The 18,474-nt window shown below is 52.1% G+C and overlaps 1 pseudogene; it reads right to left on the bottom strand.

Moving 5' to 3' along the window:
* LOC119091948 (neuropeptide SIFamide receptor-like) overlaps positions 1-9,844 on the bottom strand; it is a 49,380-nt pseudogene extending 39,536 nt beyond the window's left edge.
* Positions 9,845-18,474: the final 8,630 nt, after the last annotated feature.

Here is an 18,474-nt window from a genome sequence, read left to right as displayed (position 1 = left end):
GTGATGTATGCAGAGGAAAATGAGAGCAGCCTTATGCTCACAACAGAACAAGTCGGCCCAGAGAGACGTATATACCCATGCATTTTCTGTGGGTCGTCCCCAACTCACGCACACAAAGCCAACACTCAATTCAAATAAGAAAACGTCTTACATAAGAGCACTACAAAAAGTATCACACGCTGTTCTCAGGACACATGATATCGACCAACCCTTCTGAAGAGAGATTGCATTACCAAATGACATCATGTGGGAAGGGCTTCGAAAGGCCCAAACAAGTGTTTAGGCCCAGGGAAATACCTGGAATTTATCGAGCAAACACCACCAAGCCGACTGTCCCAAGATTTCAAAATGTTGTGGCTACAAGCAAAACGGGTGCTGAGGAAAGACACTAGATGTAAAGAGTGCATCCCAAAAAGTTTTTATACGTCGGCGGGAAAACAGGGGAGTTCCTTCAACCTCTTAGCAGCAACAGAAGTAATGCTCCTTTAGGCTGCTCGACCCGTTCCGTCTGACCTTGGAACAAATTACATAACGCTCCCTGTATCAACCCTGGCTAGCGAACGACACCGCGGCTGAAGCGATCAACGTCAACATCGACAATGCAGGGACAGCCGAAAGCCGACAGCCGTAAGCACCATCAGTAATGGCGCGTCCGGCAGACCTGGCGCACCCTTCTGCCCCGGCCGCGCCCTCTCACGCACCATTTCCGGGTCGGATCAGAGGCACGGCGGGCGCGGCACGGTCCGTTGCGCCGCTCATCCACCCCTCCGGGTGGGGTCAGGCAGAGACGACTTCTCCTTCCGCCGCCGGCCCGCTCGGCGTATCGGGGGCAGGCAAGGCGACGGTGTCGGGTGACGACGTGGGAGGAAGGGGCCGGGACGGCATGGCATGGACGCTGCCTACCGGATGGCTGACTCATACGCCTGTGTGTCGTGTCAGTCACTAGTTAATTGTTTCCCATTGACCGTGACGATCAAAAGGCGAAAGTGGCCCCGATGCTGCTGTAGAATGCGACGATAACAGGGTAACGGCGATGCGATGCCTATGCAGGACCGACGATGAGACTGGCAACGGCTGCATTGCTTCCCTGCTTGCTGGCCTTTCCGTATGAAGTTAATAGTTCACTTCTTCACTTCAAATGCTCCATAACCCCCATGCATACCCGTCAAGGATAGTCCATAGCCAAAAGGACACCATAACGGCTGAAAAGACCTACAAGACAGACCAAGCAACCACAGGGCCGAAGGGTGTCTAAGCCACACGGCAGATTGAAAGATCTTGTCGCTAGCTAGCTCAAACGAACCAATACTAATAGTACCCCAAAGACCAAGAATTGAGTGCAGGCTGTAATGGAGCGATTATTTTGATCGGTCACGTGAGGCCTCATCAGCAGATAACGTTTATGGCTCAGAACAAAGAAAGACGGGTACTGAGCAATGTACTCGTAAGGACATGTACTGGGATCGGTAATCCACATTGCCTTTCTATTTGTCAGGCTATCGCTCCCCACACTGTGTTATTTTTGTGCGTTGTTGTCTTCATGGTAATGACCCGCGCCGGGGATCAGGTCGGGTTATCAGCGTCGGGCGATCGGCGGCAGGCAACTCCCCATCGCCGGGTCTCAGGTCAGGCCATCAGTGTCGGATGGTTTGGCGGCAAGCGCCCCCCCCCTCCCCCCGCCGGCGCGGTCAGGTCAAGTTATCGCTCACGGGCAGCCTACCAATGTGTGCCTTCCAGGGGCCAAAGTGGCGAACGCGCCGACGAACCAGCAGTGCCAGCGGGTGCCAACCACGCGTCGGTGACCTTCAGGTGCCGACCACACCCCGGTGACCTTCAAGCACTGACCTCACATCGGTGACCTTCAGGTGCCGACCACGCGTCGGTGACCTTCAGACGTTGCCACACGTTTGTGACCTTCAGGTGCTGACCACGCATCGGTGACCTTCAGACGCTGACCACACATCGGTGACCTTTAGGCGCCGACCACACGTCGGTAACCTTCAAGCGCCGACCACACGTTGGCGACCTTCAGGTGCCGACCACGCATGGGTGACCTTCAAGCGCCGACCACGTACCGGCGACCTTTAAGCGCCGACCACGCATCGGTGACCTTCAGGCGCCGATCACCCATCAGTGACCTTCAGACGTTGACCACACGTTGGTGACCTTCAGGCACTGGCGGCGCATCGGTGACCTTCAGGCGCCGACCACACGTCGGTGACCTTCAGGTGCCCACCACGCATCGGTAACCTTCAAGCGTCGACCACACGTCGGTGACCTTCAGACGCCCCGAGGGCCTTGCGTCACGGCACGCGTGACCTCCAGCCATGATCGCTCACGCCCCGCTTGTGTTTCCGCCGTGATTTCGCATTCGTTTGTACTCATACGCCCACGTTGTGTGGCAGGTGTCTGCACGCACGCGCCCGCCCGAGCCGACGCCTCCGGGCAGGGACGCGGCATGTTCGACGGATGACCTGGAGCTCCAGACTTCACTGCCCATAATATCATGCGTTACCCGCCCCTCCGTTATAAGAGTCGGGGAAGATGATGACTGTGTGATAATATCGGTCTTGAGCGTCGTTAATGATGATAGGAATCGAAGCATGTCACTCATGCGTTCAGCTTGTTCCCAGGCTTACCACGGAAGTCAACATATTGCGGGCAGTTGCAAATAACGACTATGTTGAGGATAGCACCATGAGGTGAGACGTATTCGGCGGGGGGGGGGGGAAGAAGTGTACGCATCATCTGCGGCTATCTATGGATTACACCAGCGCATGTTCTAAATATGTCTAAGCCGTTCCACGGGATCCATCTATTCTGGCTGTGCTGACATTCCGTTTGTTACGATGTGTCCATGCCGTAAGCTACGCTGGTTTTTTTGTGACGTGGTAGGCACTCGGCACCTCAATGCAGACGCTGACTGTCACAGCGGGAACTCTATGCCTATTTTACCATCATCTCACTTGAAGTCAAATGACGATATGTGCCCGTTACCAGAGCTTTCCTGCTGCAGTTCACACTGAGACGCTCGAACATGGTATAGGGGTACCCAGGTGTGTCCGCATGGGTTTATATTGACGTATGAAGCTGCCCAGGCGATCGCGTCTGCAAAAGGTGCAGACTCCTAGTCACTGTAGCCGCGCCGATCAACAATGACCACCGGACACGCCCCAGATTACTTCACGCCTCCCTCACGGCATGACACTTCACTTCTGGTCACTGCACTCGCCCCTCCCCCCCCCCCCCCCCCCCTCCTCCAATGCGACCAACAAGCTCGCCCTTGATACTTCACACCTGCCTCACGGCACAGAACTTTACGTCACCGTTTAACGGTGACGTAAAGTTCTGTACGTCACGGTACAGAACTTTACGTCACCGATTAACGGTGCCTCATCGTCAACTTGAGGCACCGTTAATCACCAAGCGGTTACGCTGGAAGGCGAGTAGCTGTAGGCGGCGCCGATAGACGCATTAGCGGATCCTGTTTGGTGCCCCACTGCATGAACTAAGCACGTGAGCTGGTGATAAAAACAATCCAAGGCATGGGCAAGAAATGTCTGTGATGTGAAGGTTCCTTTGCGTAATTTCATTCCAGAATGGAGAGGGGCCGACGTGCAGCTTTCGTGACCGCTCGATCATCGGTATGGGGGATTACACCAGATTGCAGTTCCCAGATGTGAACAAGGCTGAAAATCGACTCGAAATCGTTGCATTTTTCCACAATTTATGGTCGCCACACTTATTGTAACAGAACTAGTGAGCATTAACAACGGGCAAGATTTGCACGGAAACGGGCGACTACGGCGGAGACTGGGCCGTGGTGACGTCACTGGCTGCCGCATGCCATCAGCGTTGGCTGCCTGGGCTGCCACCGCCGGATCCCGTTCGCAGTCAGGTGGGTAAGCTGGCCGATCAGCAGCTGTCGGCGGTCCCGTGGCTGTCAGCCGCTCGGACGCGTGGTCACGATGGCAGCCCCTGGACGGCGGCCGAGGTCGGGACGGCCTCCAGGTCAGAGGTCACGTCAGGTCAGGTTTCCGAGGTCAGGGTCACAAGAACCACTTCGTGTACTGCTCGCACATGTCGCAAAATCAGCCGTGTTTCTAACCGTTCCCATAGGGACTAATGCTAACTTTCACGAAGAGTCGGATATCATGGGCACGTTTTTTACGGCCAAAGTCGCATTTACCGTCAAATATAGGAGCACCAAGTTTGAGCTTCGTGACAATCCGCGTCTCTGAAAGCCCGATAAGATAAAGGCTCAATTTTTGCCACCCTAAGATCACAGTCCCGTTGGAAGAGAGAAAAGTGCAGTTTTCGCCACCTTGAGATCTTGTTCCCGTTGGAGCGTTGGTCCTGTTCGATCGATCAATGTCCATGCCGCCACTGACAGCTCTGTGGCTGCCAGACGCTGACGAGCGCTCACGACGACGCAGCCCACCAATCACTGCGCTCGTCAGGGACGCCACCGGCTGACGTACGGCCTGTGAGCCGGATCCGAACACCGCCAGGCCCGTCGCCGCGTTGTGGCGTCCGTTATGGCGACGGGGACCAGCTGGTGCTCACGTTTGGAGCTCCGCTCGCCGGGTTAGCGCCTGAGTAACGACACCGCCAGCACGGACTGGACGCGTTCTTCAGATGTATGGCAACACATGGTCCGCGGCTGGAGATATTTTTACAAATGGCCCAAGGGCACCACGCGCCCCATAAATCCTTCAGGTCAAAGCGCAGCTGTTACCAGAGGGGAGCCAGACACACCCCCGGACGTGCCGTCCGCGCCAGAAGGGAGCCAGACATCTGCTCCCCTTATCGGGCGTACCATCTCAACGGGGTGTCGCTGCTAGGTGACTGTGCGTGCGTGTGAGCGTGCGTGCGTGTGTGCGTGCGTGCGTGTGTGCATGGATGCCTCGAGTGAGGGTTCCATCAACGACATGGTCATGACATATGCAAGCGCTTGATTACTGCGTGATTGCTTAACAACAGTTGCATGCAATCAAGTAATGCATTTCAACTGGGGCTGTGGCAGCGTTAAGGGGAAGCCTATCGCTGGCAGATTGACAGATGCGGTTTCGACACCATGATCGTCGGCCCTAATGTTCGTCTTACTTCCAAACGACAAGATCAATCTGCATTGGGAGTATGTGGAATTCCCAACGGCGGTACCTGGCGGCAGCTGCAGGCGAGCTTTCAGCTTTCGTCCGCGTGGGGTCGAGATATGACGTCATCTCGTGGTGGGGTGCCTGGTCGTGTGACGTGTTAGCTGGGCACGTGCTATTTGATGGTCCAATTTGGTCTTTACGATCGCCGTGGCTGCGCCCTGACGACGCGGTCCAGGTTCGGTCTGAGAAAGACGTGGTGTTCGAGAACTTCTTTTGTCGAGCTGCCGTATTCGCTTTGTCAGTCGGCGATGTTCGGTGTTGAAATGTGAAAATGCTTCAAAAATCGCACACGTCCCCAAGTTCTATTTTTTTCGTCCACCTACCGGATTCTACTTGTAAGTGAGACAAAACGACGTAGGTATATTATGTTCACCCAGCGGTATCATTTCCTTGAGTCGGTGGGGAGGGGGCAGTGTTGAGCTAACGCAAAGTGAAACTGAGCTTGAGAAAAGTAAAACTGAGCTTGAGTAGAAAAGTAAAACTGAGCTTGAGAAAGAAAAACGACGTTCTCAAGAGACATGTCGATAACAGGAAAGACGGAGCAAGTAAGAACTGGTGACCGAATGAGTCTGCAGAGTGGCGGTCTTAAAAATCACTGTGACCGAGATTTGACACGTGTCGGAAGTTGGTAAAAGCAAAGGTCTTTAATCCTGGTGTTTAGGGATGAAGAGATAGGTGGTCGCCGTCTTGAAAGGTAGTACTTAAGCGACATCATTAAAAAATATTGATTATATGGAAGATACTCGAAGATTTAAAGCTGTGGTAATGATCAGATTTCGTCGCGAAACTTAAATAACACCTCCCCAATATTTCTTTTACTCTGAAACACACCACGCAAAACGTTTTGATTTCATTTCACGACACTTTTTTGTCGCGCAGCCAGGTGGGAGATACACCGCAGAATTGTATGCTAAATCATCCCGTCGTCAAGATTCCTTAGTTTGTTCCGATCACAGCTGGCTAGAGCGCCTGCCTTCCGACTCACAGACCTGTGGCGGTGTAAGTTCTGGCACCTTCAGACGTTCGCCACGTGCCGCTGGTTTGGATAGCCTGCGGCCGGCGGTAGCGGCCGCGCTGAAGGTCAGATGACGTCAGAAGTCAGGACGCACCGCGCCGAGCATAACGGCACGTTAAATTTCCGTCGAAAAGATCCTCCGTTGACTCAGAATCTTATGATCGGGTCGGCGCGCAACAAACAAGCACTGCTTAGCATGGGGTTCATCCCAGAATTACATCAACTAAGTATTTATGATTGCAGTAGTTGACGTATGAATGGTGTTTGTATACTTATTATTGTATAAGTATATATCCTTTATACTATTATAAAAAGTTACTGAATAGCGACTTTTTTAAAGTTCATGACCACCCAACCATACTACATTACAATTCCACCCACTCCATGGCAACCAAGAAAGTAACTCTAGCATTTAAAATGGGAGAGCAGTGTAGATAGCTTATAATGCACAGTAGCGTGAAGGTAGAGACTACATTCTCCCTTCTTTTCGGAGACCAGGAGCACGGGGTGAGGTCTCCCGATTGAGGTCTCCCGATGGATGCAACCCTCGTTTCATCCATCAGGTTCGCAAAAATGTCGTAAACAAGTGAAACAACCAGAGTGTATCAATACGAATACACTGCTCTTACAAGGAACGCCAAATACAAGCTAAGTCAGGCTTTTTCAACAATGAAAGAACATTTCTGCACAGTCAATACTACGGTAGTATTTAAATAAACATTCCATGGAGAAAACGCAATCAAAAATGTTAGTCAACATTGCTCTCACAGTCGTCAAACCACGACTTTACAGCAGATGCCGTTTTGATGACGACGACAAGTATTTCGTCAACAGCACCTCAGAGCGCTAAGTCGCCACCTCTGATAGCCCTTCTGGGCAACCCTGGGGTGACTTCACTGAATCAATCGGGGTGAGGGGTGGCTCCGGCAGGACGGGGCGTCACCGTACACGGCATGGGCCTCACTGGATCGGTGCGAGAACCATTTCCCCGGAATGCACATCGGTTCGAAGTTGTCATGCTGTAGCTTCTCATTCGCCCGACCTTGTCGCCACTGAACTTTATGCTGTGTGGTAACCTCAAGAACCAAAAACCAGCGAACTTCCAAAAGCTCTAAGCCACCTTTGGACTTCTGATGGGGCGCGTCAGCGTGGACAATCGACCGGGCTGTCCACAACATGTCCAGCTGTTGCGGATGCTGGACCGCCAGGCGCCCATCTGAAGCACCTTTTGCTGTCACGATTTGACGGGCGTAGGATCACTGGTGATTACCGCTGCCGCTGAGCTTGTTCTGCCATTCGAATGACAGTCAAAGGCCAGCATAATCGCGACTATGCGGCGAATGCACTTACTGCTGTTGAGAGATATGGGTTAACTTTTGTTTGAGCCACCCTGTACTCTAAAAGCTGCCACATATTGTAGTCAATTGTTTTTGTATAACAATCCTGGTGTTATCGCGTGAAAAACTTGTCAGATATTTGCAGACTGACCTTTCATATGAAGAAAGTAGCATGGCAAAAGCATTGGGTAACTATAGAATACCATTTGGCATAAAATGAACATGGTACTAGTAGCGACATACCTTGATAGCAAGTGCAGATTGCCAAAAACTTTTTCCATTTGCTTTTCCAGTATTCTCTGTTTATCGGCATTGAGGATGCTAAGAGAAGGGGTGATAGGGGTGATGATGAGGTTTTAAGACTTATCGGGCAATCAGCCCCCCACCGAAAGTATTAAAACGGTCTATCCTGCCTCCTCCCCCCCCCCAGACCAACCACTCAATACTTTATGCGCGACGTACTACATCATAAACGGTTCAATAGGCTCGAAGTGTTTCTGTCTATGCCTTCACTGTGAATATTTTCTTTTTCCTTGGCAAGATCGCGGACCTCTACCTCCCCGGGTCAGAACCCTGCCAGACGCTCTTTTGCTCCCTACGAGCCCAATCACCGCTGGAGATGCACCATGGAGATTATGTCCAAAATACACCATGGAGGAGATGCACAAAACGACTCACCACGACGTGCATCCCGTTACTTTTAAGAAAGGTGCCCGATGTCCGTCGAACGATGCCCGTCGTTCGTTGGACGTTGGACGTTGGACGTTGGATGTTGGATGTTTGACGTTGAACGTTGGACATTGTACATTGGACATTGGACATTGGACATTGGACATTGGACATTGGACATTGGACATTAGACATTGGACGTTAGACGTTGGACGTTAGACGTTAGACGTTAGACGTTTGATGTTAGACGGTAGACGGTGAACGGTGGACGTTGAACGTTGGACGTAAGACGTTAGACGTTAGACGATGGGCGATGGGCGATGGACGATGGACACTGGATATTAGACAATGGACGATGGACGTTGGACGTTGGACGTTGGACGTTGGACGTTGGACGTTGGACGTTGGACGTCGCACGTCTGGTTCCCATCGTCACTCGCATGCCCGTCCGATGGCCGCCTTCGCATGGCCCCCGCGCCATGATCAGCTCCTACAGACTCGTCCGTGACGCAGACTGACCGATCGGTGGTCATTCGTCCAGCACGTCGTCTGGCTCGCGCCCGCGGCGCACCGGCCGTGATGCATGGGCAACCGAGGGGTCGTCTCGAGCCGGCATCGGCCGCCAGGGAGGTGTCTCGAGCTGGCGTCGCATTACGCAGAGATATGGGAGATGGGAGATGTGTGTCGATTATGTCGATGTGGTGAGCTGTTGTGCTGGTGTATGCACTGCGCAATATAACTTTGGCGTCACATTTAGCGGGTCGATGGATCGTCATCACGCGTTGTGTAAAACATATCTCGTCTGTCAGGGGTGTGGCCAGGATTTTCCGAAGGCGGAGAAAAAGAAAGGGGTGAACGGAGCTCAGTGAAAACACATCACACTGATCTGTAACTTTCCGTCAAAGGCTTCGCGTGGAGCTAAAAGGAAAAAAAGCCTGAGAGCAAGGCGAAACCCCTCGCCGTCTGCCCCCCCCCCCCCCCCCACCCGCCCCTTGCCGCACCTTACCATGTGGTCTAAACTACACTGGTCGTTTTGGCGCTGGTAACTCTCTCACCTTCCCACCTTCTGGTCATGCACCTTCGCCAAAGTCGGAAAAGAGCTGCCTCTCCCCAATAATCCCCAGTAATCTCCAATAATCATTAAACGTTCCTCGATCGCTTTTTGTGGGTACTCACGGTAGAAGATGTTGGAGACGAGGTTGGCTGGAAGGCAGAACACCAGCACCAGGATATCGGCCACGGCCAGGTTGGCGATGAAGTAGTTGGTCGCATTGCGCATGCGCGGGCAGCGGCATACGACCGCGATCACGAACGAGTTTCCGAGTACGCCGACCACGAACACGACGAGGTAGGCGGCGCAGAGCACAGCATTCACGGCCGCGTCGTGACGCAACAGCTGCGAGGGCCGCGGCTCGGCCGTGATGTTGGGCGCGACGTCGCCCGTCACCACGCCCGTGACGCCCGTCACGAGGCCCGTCACGCCGGCGTCGGAGTGGTTCCAGGCGGCGAGGCCGGGCGCGAGCACCGGCGACGGCAGGAGTGGCGCGCTGTGAAGCGCGGCGTCGTCCACTGGCGACGAGGACGGGCTCCACCCGGCCGTGGACGAGCTCCACCCGGCCGTGGACGAGTTCCACGCCGATGCAGAGGAGTTCCACATACCCGTGGACGGGTTCCGCGTAGCCGTGGACATCTGGGAGGGGCGGGGTCGGAGTTTGCTTGCGCTAACAGGTGCACCTGGCGGCAAGAAAACGGTTTAGGTCGCGTGAACTGCGCTTATCAAGTCCCAGTGTGTGTTGGGGGGGGGGGGAGGGGGGAGGGCAGACTGCTGCTGCTGTGGGTAGCACAAAAACATTAATTCATACGCGTTTCAGTGGTGACAGCAGATACAGGCACTGAGAAATTTTGAAGCCAAAAAATTCCGAGCGAGTCGCGGCATTTGTTTGTCGTCTGTCATTCTGATAGGAAAACAATTTTAACAGAAAACGTCAGAAACTGCGCACAGGTAAAGGCACATGAACGTTGGTTTTGGCTTGCACGTTTCCTCTGCACCCCAAGAAGGTGTTTCCCAATGTATTCATGGGCAGCCATCAGAGCTACTACAGCAGCCTGTAGACCGAATCACTCACAGCGCATCAGTTACCTAAAACACTCACAGCAGAACAAATCACTGAAGCACCTGCAGCTAATGCCGACTGGCGTTCACGAAGCTGCATAACAGCGTCGTGAGCTTGTCAGCACGGTGTGTGATTGTGTGTGAGCATCTCATTACCAACAGCGGCGCAGCGGCCGCGTTTGATGCCGCGGCATGCCCAGCCTTCCATTGGAACATTTTCAGCGGGGTGAATACCACCATACGCAGTTTTACGCTAAAGCAAAATTGCGATGCCGTGATAGCTTTGAACTGCAAGAAAGCCCAGCGTATGGCGCGTGAAACGACAAAAATGCCAACAAAGTTTATTTATGAACGCGCTGAGACGCAGAACGCCGCGGGTACCGCAATCTAGACCCAGGGGGCCGGGCAGGCAGAATGCTCTCTCTCTCTCTCTCTCTCTCTCTCTCTCTCTCTCTCTCTCTCTCTCTCTCTCTCTCTCTCTCTTATCCTCTCTCTCTCGTCTCTCTCTCTCTCTTCTCCTCTCTCTCTTCTCTCTCTCTTCTCTCTCTCTCTCTCTCTCTCTCTCTCTCTCTCTCTCTTCTTCTCCTCTCTCTCTCTCTCTCCTCTCTCTCTCTCTTCTTCTCTCTCTCTTCTCTCTCTTCTATCTCTCTCTCTCTCTCTCTCTTCTCTCTCGCTCCTCTCTTCTCTCTCTCTTCTCTCTCTCTCTCTCTCTTCTCTCTCTCTCTCTCTCTCGCTCTCTCTCTCGCTCTCTCATTCTCTCGTGTCCGCCTCCTCTCGATCTCTCTCTCTCTCCTCCTCTACGTCTCCATCCTTCTCTTCCTAATTCTCTCTCATATCTCTCTCTCCTCAATATTCTCGGTGACAGAAGCGACGCCACAACAGATCAAGGACACGTTGGTGAAGCTAAGGGAGCTCTAGTCTAGTGGATATTGGTATAGCTCTGAGGGGCTGTCGTCATCGATAATACCCCACCTTGCATACAGTTGCTGGTCGAGGCTACGGTTTTTACACAGCCATACCAAGCCACAGTCTTTATTCCGCAGAGGAAGCTTCGCGATTCAGCCCTTGGCAACAGTCGAAGCAGAACACAATCTGGCGTTTTCGCTTCAGTGTCCTGAACTTGTAAAGCTGTCGACCATTTCACCCCACCTGCTCATGTCAAAACAAACGCGCCTCTATGTACCTGCCACACCAACAGAACCATGGAGACTGCCAAAGGAATCAGCTTCAGGTGGCGAAGCCTCCCGATGTCGCTTAAATTTAAGTAAGATTCCAAGCGATACGCATGTACATTCTTTAAATGAAGGCAATGCAGCTGAGGAAACGTAGGTTTTGCCTTGAATTCGGGTTTTCGTATATGAACCGGCGCTGTATTCCGGTGCGAAATGACGATAACAACGACGACGATGCAGCGATTCTAGTAATGGCGATGATGCAAAATCGGCCAACTTTTTTAAGCTCATGTCGAATTTGGGCAAAACTTCTGGGTGCAGCACGCCACTCGCGGACAGTACGCCGCGCACATAGATTTCACCACGAGGACGTGCCGGTAAGCGGCTCCCACACGGCGTCCGGCAATGTTACGCACTCCCTCTCTGGGCGTCGGGCGAGGACGTGCCCGTAACCGGCCCCCACTCGGCGACAGCGTCCGGCGATGTTTCTCCTCCCCGGGGGTCGGACGAGAAAGCCGGCCGGCCAGCCGCGCGATTGGGTGTCAATGCCCCCGGGGTCCGGCATGGGCTTCGATGTCCCTCACGGCACGGGATCCGGCGATCCGGGATCCGGATCCGGCACGGGATCCGGCGAATGGACGCGAATCAATGGTCTTCCGCACGGCCGCGGGTAAGGGGACCATAACAAAACACAACATAACATAACATAACGTAGCAGCGGTCAAATGCACGCAGCGCGGCATTACTGCGCTCGCACATTACTACCCGGCGAAGCAATGGTGCCATTGGCTATCGACAGCCCGGTAAGCCGTCGTGTTAGCCTTCTCCAACCCGAGCCGAAATATTCCGTTGTTTTGTGACATGCTGAGGACGGTCTGATTCCGCCTACGCAAAGTGCGTTTGGCTGGTTCAGAATATTGTGACACTGGCTCCGGCCGGATTTTTCAATGCCGATCTCGATGATTCAGCGTCATAAATACTTTCCTGAAATCACTCATGCCGGATTGAATTACGCAACGGTGTGGCGACTTTTGGAGCCGTTGCATTTTCAGTTTCCACTCACGATTAAAGCAATAAGCTGAATTAAGAGCAATTTTCAAAGGTTTGTGAGCACAGGAATGAGTGGACTGTAAAGCCATACGTTACGTCTGTCAAGTCAGAAAGACTGCTTAAATCAAATGAAGCAAACATTTCAAAATGTGTTTGCTTGCATGTGTGCATGCATGTCAGCACGCCAGCAATGTATGCCCGGAACAAAATTTTTGTTGCAACGACATTTCCGAAAGAATGTTGGAAGACGATTTGCCATCTCGCCTCCAACGTTGTAAAATCTTGCGACAGGTCCACAAAAACCTGGCGCCATGAGTTAAATGACGTTTGACTTGCGAGATGACTCTGGCCATTGTCGGCCATAAACAGGATGTGTTCTTCCAAATTAGGGCTGATATCTGGCTATTGGCAGGATGACCATGTGATTATCATCAACAGAGAAAATCGTATAAATCACAGGCATTGCAGAGACCGAAACTAAGGCAGCAGTTAGTCACCTTGCTCTAAACACTCAAAGTGTCCCCGTTATAGACACCAGTTGGTGCAATTCGAGCCATAATGTGCTGTGCTTGCATGAGTGCGTCGTCAGAAACAGCATTCAGAGTTTATAATCATTGTAACTTCCGCAGCTGGTTAGTGCAGGAACAATTATTTACCATTTTAAGGTGCCCTGAAGTTTTAAAGCGAAGCTTTGGAGTCAGAATATTTGCAAAGCAAATCTTGTTGCAATGTTACCCCTGACCGAAGAGTTCCAGTTGTGCTCCAGTTCGACATACATTTTCTGCATAGCGAATTATTCATGTGAATACGCAATGTAACGCTGTGACGCAGTCATTCTGTTCCATATTCTGTGATATTAACAACCAGCTGAGATGTCCAGAGACGCCCGAGTAATGCAGAAAGGTAAACTGCAAAGGAATTGCGTGACGTGGTTGCATTTCTTTCGTGATCTGAAACGGATGCGACCAGTCGCATGGGTGTGCGTAGCTGTATTTACTATCCGTAAATCATTTACTGGCCAAAAAAGTTAATGCAATCTAAAAAAAACACCGCGCCACCAGACGTTCAACCTCAAATAAAGCACAGAGGCACTGCATCATACGATCTGCAGGCGTCGCACACCAGCCTCGGGTCACGCACTATGAGTCTGACGCGAAGCTCGACGTGGCTCTGCGAAGCGAAGCGAAGCGGCCCTGGCACGAAGCGGGTCCCCCTATCCTCTTGAATCGCCGCTTAAGCGGCTGCCACTCCGTGGGTCACGTGCTCCTCCGAGGCGCAGAGTGACGATCCGCTACTCGGCTCTGTCACTCCCGGCAGCGGACAGATCCAGCGCGGAGCAAACGAGTCCATGCGCGACAGCAAATAGCGGTGGGGATGCGGGCTGCGTACCGCGGTGTGCGTTGCGATTCTGCTGCGGCGTAACTCCAGCGCCAAGAACTATTGCTGTCACAGTGAGGCTGGCTGCTTTCTCTGGAGCTGCCGACGTAAAGCTGGCCCCGAGAGAACAGTGGCTAAGTTGGAAGCATGATAGCGCGCCTTCTTGAACACAACTTGTGTGATGATGTTCCCCATGGTCCTCGGCTGCTGAGAAGCTTCCACAGCTAGTTCACGGCCCCCTCTGGGTTTGGAAAAGTGGTCGTCGACTTGCAAGTCCTGGTCTCTCCGCGCTGGTCTATGGAAGCTTTGAGGTCATCCTATCAGAATCGAAGTTTTCGGCGCCACAATGACCGTTTTGCTGACGCGGGTTGTGTCTTAGTAACAGTCTCCAAATCGGGAAGACTTATGCCAAAAGGCCGTCGATAAATTTGCATCTGTCGCCGGAGAGAAACTTGACTTCTCTGTCTTAGTCCTGGATCTCATCGTTGTCAACTTAAAGGAGTTGGCTGGCGAACTAACTTGGTTTTTGGTTGGCGGTTTGTTTGTTTGTTTGTTTGGTTTAGAACCACACCGGCTGGTTGGCGCTTGACGAACTGTCATGCCGCTTTGTCACCATTCAGATGCGCTTACGATGATGACCGAATGCTTGCTTATGTCCTTTTTGTCACTTCTCGACACGCTGTAAATTATGTAACGCCACGATAAACAGCTACTCTGGAATCTCTGCTTGGAGCCGTCACTCAATCTGTTTTTGTTTTCGTTTGTGGGTTTGACTGATCGTCACATTAGGATTTCACTATATATTTCTCCGCGCAACTGGCAGATAGGCAGGCGACAAGCATGCGGTGGCCACATCCTTCGCTGTTCTGATAAGTAGCAATAACGCGAAGTCAAACGCCGCGAATGCTTGCCCTATGGGGCAGGCTGGCTCGCGCCGCACCACGTGCGATCGTCCGATCCGGCTGGTAGCGTTACACCAACCTTCCTCTCGCTACGCCGATCTAGGACATGCTGGCCCATGGGGTCTGCCACCGACAGTCTCCAGGTATTAGAGGCCAAAAGACAGAATTTCTTATTTATTATATGATATATGTTATAACAGACATCAATGCCATCAGAATTGTCGCATAGATACCCAATGCGATCATTACATAGCCCCGAGATGAAGTATTTGAAATGCAAACTGACCGGGCTCAATACATACATAACTATCCAATACGTCTCAATATTTTTCCGCGCACTAAATCATCTGTGGACGAATGCCAGCCCCTTCGAGCTCCTGAAGAGAAATAGCCGTCATCAGGACACTACGGCTCACTCTGCACGCCATCTTAGCAACTGGCATGTAGACCTACAGCCGGATACCGGACGTGGCAGAGAGTAATGCAACTATAATTTTCCGGTTCAGGCTGAACATGTGAGCCACGGCCGTCTATGCATGAAGCAATCTGCTTTCAGCTATCGAGACATACCAGGCGGAGGGAGGGCGTCAGGATTCCAGGCAGGCCGCGGACGTGGTGAGTACTATCGGCACGTGCCACGTTGACACACTTGGACGCATCGTCAAGCCCTTCTTACGTAATAAATTGGTGTGCATTCGTCAACTTGTGGCAAGGACGGCGGACTGTGTATTCATGTTCATAAAAACTGAATTATAAGGATACTTTGTCGTCGAACGTGCACAGTATCGACGAAAACAATACGCAGCGATGAAAACTGCTCGCCGGACACACCCTGGCTTCAACAGAGCTGCAGCGGAGGTCCACGCCGTCCGCGGCTCGAGCGACATGCAGCCTGTGCTTCGGCTTGGCACCGATCAGTTCCCACTGCGAGGGTAAGTGGTTTCCAGAACCGATTTGACAGCTGGGGCGAGGCATTTCGAAAGCCACAGCGTCGAGCTTGAGCAGGCGTGCGGCAACGGTTCGTTCTGCTCTCGCGGGTGGCAGTTTGAGCGGCGGGGCACGGCGGAGACATTTCGGATGCGGAAGTTGCGCACAGGATGCCGGATAGCTCAGCAGACGGGTATTACAAGTGTGTGCATGACAACTAAGTATTTCGAACCTTTTTAATCGTATGTCATCCGTAATCCGTAATAACCGTGATCATATTTATTTAACCGTATGTCATCGCTTCCGTCGGTTTTCGGATTGTTTAGTCGCATAATATCGAACGTTGTGTTATTTTAACTCTAGCTTTGAGGAAAGCAAACAGTATATGCCGTCATTAGTAAACCACTTGGAGCGCAGTGAATGCAACATTTGGGACCAAAAGGCTTGAGTAGCCAACGCCCCAGAATGGCACCAAGACTTGATCATTAAAAGAGAGGGAATGTGTTCTACGTTTAGTTTTTCAGACAACGCCACAACTGCAATGCCACATTTAAAAATGATTGGCAACATTCTTACGAAAATACTCGCGCCCAGTTGACACGCTCAGAAAGCAATATCACTCCGCCGACATCCCCTTTCCCCAGGCCTCTTACCAGCAAATGACCGCGACGAGAGCAACGCATGACCCGCACTAGCAGTGCCGTCCCCCTTCCCCTCCCTCTCCGCCCCCGCCGCCAAGCAATCAACGCCCATTGATTGCGATTGGCCCGCTGACGCCCCCTCCCCACCGCCGCCCCCGCCTCCGCCCCGCGCCTCTTCTGTCCATTACCCGACTGCGACGCAGCCAGTGTTGTGCCCAAGAGAGTGGCGAGTGGCCGCGATCCCATGACGCGCTATTTCCGTGGACGACGGCGTGCTGACGGTCTTTGGTGGGGAGGGGGAGGGGGGAAACGCCGTGCAGTAGGTGGCCGCGGTTGGCGGGAGTCGGAGGTCGCTGGAGCTGACTTGAGACCGGGGCGATACGTCAACCAGATGTTTGAAACTAAACACCTTCTCTTGGCAAAACGTTGTACGGGAATCAGTAAATGCTTTGAGACAAGGCTTGCACTAAATCGTAAAAAAGCTTAATTTAACAGTACAAAATCAGCAACCCAAACGTAATCACACAGATGTTAAATCATCTTTAAATAATTTAATCACACCGTCGCCTAGCATACCAGAATCTACTTACCAGCTGGTTAGAAGTGCCGTATGTTTTAGTTTGGGCATGAGAAGCTTGTATCCGCAAACTGCCATGACTCGGTGGCGTCCACAAGAATGAAAATTATCCGGTGCAGGACGTTGACTTCCGCAAAAATCTTCAAGTTCCAAGTTGACAAAGGACGAGGTGGGGGTGAATCTTGTGCCCTCGGTTAGGGTGGGGGGGGGGGGGGGGGGTCGTGTGCGCGTCTGGGCTAGAGCAGCTGGGTGCTCTATAATGTTTTGTCTGATGGAGTTTTCTTTTTGGCACCGCGTACCCGCCACTCACTTATGGCCCAACCAGGCCGGGTCAGGATCAACAAAGCCCAAACGACCCACAACTCGGCGGCAACTCCTGATCCGTTGTCATCGTGGCGTCTGGAACATCGGTAAAGCGTCGAATATTGTCATCAGTAATAACTGGAGGATACTGGATAATAACAGACAAGCAAATGCTCTACACACCGGAGATTGACATTCCAAGGCTTTAATCTGAGACTTAGGGCTTCACACCACTCAGCCAGCCAGCCGCTCTCCTATCCTTCTCCTATCTATCTCCTATCCCTCTCGGGAGAATCCGAGGGTCATTGATGGACACATTGGAGCCGGCCATGCTCGCGTTCCAATCCATCAGGGCCTGGCATCAACAAAGGCCAGAGACCAGAAACAGCCCCAGAGAACAGCAACTGCCCCAGAGACCAGCAGCAGCCAGAGACCAGCAACAGTCAAAGATCAGCAACAACCAGAGACCAGCAACATCTAGACATGAGCAACAGCCAGAGACCAGCAACAGCCCTAGAGACCAGCAGCAGCCAGAGACTAGCATTTGGACAAACACATTCTGCGCGGTCACAGTGCTGTAAGATAAGGCCTCCATGACCCCTCCATATAATAAGTGCAAGGAAAGCACTTATTATCCGGGTCAACGGCCACTTATCCTCGCAGGGAATGAGACTAGATGTGGCGTGTGGCGATGTGGCGATGTGGCGTGTAAGCAGGAAAGCACCGGACAGTGGTCTGGGCTAGGGACGAAACTCTTCAACCCGCCAACCCGCCGCACAGGACTCGGCAAGAATCCGCGGGCTTTTGACCAGGTTGTGTATCGGACTTGAGCAGATTAAAAACTTAAAATATAAAAATAATGCATTTTTGCCATTACTTGAGTTCCTTTCAAAAAACAGACTGCAATGCCACACACAATCCAATTTTAAAACAAATTTGTGTTTTCATTTTTATGTTAAGAGTTGCAATGACAGAAAGCCTACGACAAACAGGACAGATCAGGAAATACCGTTGCATATTTGAACAATTTGATGCAAATATCTCAAAAAAATTACGAATAACTATCACAACCTTTCAAGCTTGTCCTCATACCATTGAGCGGTAGTCAGATGGCACCTCCACATAAACTTAGCAACATACTTTGCTTGGCTGTTATTGCGACGGCGATGTATGCTTGAATTCTCTTGTTTTGTACCCAAATGGTATCACTTTATCAATATTTTCTTCCTTTC

This window comes from Pollicipes pollicipes, unplaced genomic scaffold, assembly GCF_011947565.3.
Source record: "Pollicipes pollicipes isolate AB1234 unplaced genomic scaffold, Ppol_2.1 Scaffold_1600;HRSCAF=1878_pilon_pilon_pilon, whole genome shotgun sequence".
In the NCBI taxonomy this organism is placed as follows: domain Eukaryota; kingdom Metazoa; phylum Arthropoda; class Thecostraca; order Pollicipedomorpha; family Pollicipedidae; genus Pollicipes; species Pollicipes pollicipes.
This window is presented reverse-complemented; position numbering and strand designations above follow the sequence as displayed.